The following is a 3,970-nucleotide window of genomic DNA, read 5'->3' on the forward strand; positions in this document are numbered from 1 at the left end:
TCTGCGTGATACAAATGCTGCTTATTCCAGTGAGCTGAAAGGCTACTGCGCTGCATTGTTCAAAATGTTCCTAATAGACATTTAGCTGTGGTGATGCTCCTCACGCTAACTCGTTGTTTGCTCAAAGGAGAGAAGTTACAGACTGCCTTACGGAAAGCAGCAGGTCCTTGTTACAGCTGTCTATTTTTCTAGAGCGGGGGCTTTCAGACTCGGAGTCTGCAAGTCTAGTCTACTGTGTCAAGAGTGGATCATAACCCGTCTGTGACCACAGCCGTTTACTGATGCCAGTTGAAATGGGAAAATACACCTTGTATTTACTTTACATATATATCTCATGAGAAATTAGTAAGCAATAATTTAAGACCATTTGAGAGATGAAATTTTCTGGTGCACACATGGTAGATGAAGGACTGAGAGAGATTGATTCGGATGGAGTTAATTGTGTGTGTTTGGTTTACGTGGGAAGGTTTTGGTAGTGGGGTGGGGGTGGGGGTGCAGCAGGAACCCGGGCCTGCCCCCGTGTCAGAGCCAGCTCCAAAATGGACTCACCGCTGGCCAAAGCTGAGCCCATCAGTGACACTGGTGGTGCCTCTGATAATGTATTTAAGAAAGGGTAAAAACACGCAGCAGCTGTGGGAGGGAGGAGTAAGGAGAAAAACGTGAGAGAATCAACCCTGCAGACACCAAGGTCAGTGAAGAAGGAGGCGCCGGAGCAGAGATTCCCCTGCAGCCCGTGGAGAAGGCCGTGGTGAGGCAGGCTGTCCCCCTGCAGCCCATGGAGGTCCACGGTGGAGCAGATACCCACCGGCAGCCCGTGGAGGACCCCAGGCCGGAGCAGGTGGAGCTGCAGCCCCTGGAGAGGAGCCCACGCAGGAGCAGGTTTGCTGGCAGGGAGCTGTGGGGGACCCCCGCTGGAGCAGTTCCTGAAGGGCTGTGTCCCATGGGAGGGACCCCACGCCGGAGCAGGGGAAGAACGTGAGGAAGGAGCAGCAGAGACAAAGTGTTATGGATTGACTGAACCCCCCTTTCTCCATGCACTGTGTGGCGGGGAGGAGAGAGTTGGGCCTGGGAAGAAGGAGGGGTGGGGGGAAGGTCCTTTTAGTTCTGTCTTTGTTTCTCACTGTCCTATCTATTTTTAATTGGCAATAAATTAATCTTCCCCAAGTCAAGTCTGTTTTGACCGTGCCGGTAATTGGTGAGCAATCTCCCGGTCTCTATCTTGACCTGTGAGCTTTTTTTAATCTTCCTTCCTCCCCTGTCCTGTTGAGGAGGGGGAGTGAGAGAGCAGCTGGGTGGGTGACTGGCAGCCAGCTATGGTCAAACAGATGGTGTAACCACACGGCTGAAGGCCGCGCTTCCACAGCTGTTTTCTGCCAGCCCTGGTGCTGTCCTCTGACTGTCTACGTACAGAAATATATCTGGAAAGTCACCGCTCCCGCCTGGCAGTGTCACCGAGGAGGCAGGCAGTGCCAGAAGCTGCTCTGTGAAGCAGGGTCCGGCTCCGTGAGCTGCGGCTTGCTCTGCGGAGGTCAGACCGCTCGTGGGTCACGGTAGTGTTGTGTGCTGGCGTGGATCATGATCTAAAGCTGCAAGATCCAAGCAGCGACTCTGTAAGTAACAAGTGCAAATAAATCCTCTGCGTCTTTGACACACGTGTGTGCTTTCTGCTGCTCCACTCCCGGCGTGAGCCTCGGTGCCACTTAGCTTTCCACCCGTGGTTTCATACAGGCGGTTGCTGCACAGAGGAGCTGGGCCGCACTGCGCTCCCTTGTGTTCCTCAAGTAGGGAGATAATTAAAGCAAACTTCATGTGTACGATTTTACTGCTTACAGTGAACCTAAACCACGCCAGGAATGAGGTCAGCCACAGCAGAGGATCTCAGGTGCAAAGGACTGTGACCTTGTAAAACAATTCACAAGCTGGGGAAGAATGATGCCTGTCACCCACACCAGTTTCGGAGGGACGGGTATGGATATCAAACCTTCTCTTGCATGTTTTTCTTCAGTGTCTTTCCAGTGAGTCAGCCTGACACACTAGCGTGGTTTCCTTTTATTTAGCTAGTCTGTAATTCCCGAGGTAAGACATGGTGCTTATTTGATTTCTGAGAAAAATGGATAGATTTTATTTTTTCCCCCTAATTCTTAGCATCTCTGTCTTGAACTTGAAAACCCTGAGCCTTTAAATTGACTAATTTGACTTAGATTTGAGTCTTTAAATTGATTGATTGATTTCCAGATGTCTGTGAAGAAGGGATGGCTCCAGGCTGCTGCTTTGCGGTCTCAAACGGGACGGAGCGGGGCTAAGCGTGGTCAGCACGTCCAGTCGGGGTAAGTCAAAGCTCAGCGCAAACCATCTCCGTGGTGGCTCTTCCGAGGCTCCCGGGGCGGGACAGTCCGCGCAGGCTCTGATTGCGCCGGTGCAGCCAGTCTGACGGTCACGCAGGATACCTGCCACCCTCTGGTTGTTTCTCCCCATCCTAAGCCTGTCCTAAATCCCGCTGCAAGTGTGGATCTTTGTCTCTGGATTAAGCTGTGTGCGCAGCGTAGTTTCCCAAAACCGCAGCCAAATGGCGCAGTTAGTGCGGACTCCTGGAAATCCAACCCAGCTCCTGGCAGCAACACTCGCAAGTTAAGCACGTTTTGCACAACGCTAAAGGAAATGATGACCAATATAGTTAAAATCTCTTTGGCAGGCAACGCCAATACAAAGGTCAGTCATTTTTCCAGTATTTTTTTTTAAAGTAATTCCATTAATACAACAAAGGGGATTTTTTTGCAATATTCAAAAGGAAACACCTTTGTTCTTTGAACAAACACATTGCAAAACTTGTACATTTTAAAATAAATTTTCTGCCATTATGGGACTTTCTGAGTGTGTCCTCAAGGCTTTGCATGCCAGAGTTGGAAAATTTTGATCTGAAGTAGTAATGAAGCTTCCAACTTCTTTTCTCTGTGTGGCAACACAGAGAAAGCTTCTGTGTTCTTCCAACACGGAAGCACCCCGAGAACCCTCTTTTCCGAAGGAGAGAACCTCCCAGGAAGAAGCTGCTGGTTCCTCTTTCCTTCCATTGCGTTGCCTCCTCATGCAGCCGTGCTGCTAGGAGACACGTCTGCAACCAGCTTCCTCAGCTGCCGGGTTCCTGACCTGAACGGCTTCCAGCTGAAGGCAGGAGACGATGGGGCTTCGACGGGTGGGAACGCTGTGAGAGGGAGAGGTAAGATTCCCCATCTGGTCCTTCTCTTCTGTTGAGATGTCTTCAGCGTCTAGTTGCAGTAAAGTCAGGGTTAACTAAATTCAAGATTTTTAGGGACACATTGTTCAAGTCCTAATGATGTAACTGGAAGGGGAAAAGAAAGAGATACCTGCCACTGTAAACAGCAGTTAACTTTTTGGAATCTAAAGTCCTCAGGGTGAAGCAAAACGAGGGACTCCCGCTCTCCGTAGCCCAATGCTCCCCGTTAGGGGCTTTCTTGAAAAGCTTTGCAAACCCGATGTTCATCTACCAGAGACTTTCTCTGTATTTAAGTTCCCTGTTCTTTTTAGATATACGGAATTTTGCCATATTACAACTCCTCCTTTCAGAATACCCCTAGAGATACCTGCAGTTAGGACATTTGGTTTCTAGCTAGACGACGCATCTCCCTTTCAATCCTTTTATCGTTCCTTTCCTGGTATTTTGCAATTTGTGCTGAAGGTGCTCAGCACCAAATTCAGTATTCAAGGCAGAAGTCCCAGGGGCCTCGTACCTCTGGGGGGTACTTTGTCACGCAGGCTGTGATGCCTTTCCAAATGCAATCAGTCTTTGCAAGACGCCTTCCTTTGTTAGGAAGGCACCTTCTGATTTCGGCTTTCCTCTTTCTTTTCAAACTATGCTATGAGAAAAAGAACAGGTTTTGCTTCTCGGGGTTGCTCCACTTACTCGGCAATTTAGGCATAACCATAGCAGAGCTGCTTTCCTACGGGGTTCTTG

The sequence above is a fragment of the Aptenodytes patagonicus genome, chromosome 11, assembly GCF_965638725.1.
Source record: "Aptenodytes patagonicus chromosome 11, bAptPat1.pri.cur, whole genome shotgun sequence".
Classification (NCBI taxonomy): Eukaryota; Metazoa; Chordata; class Aves; order Sphenisciformes; family Spheniscidae; genus Aptenodytes; species Aptenodytes patagonicus.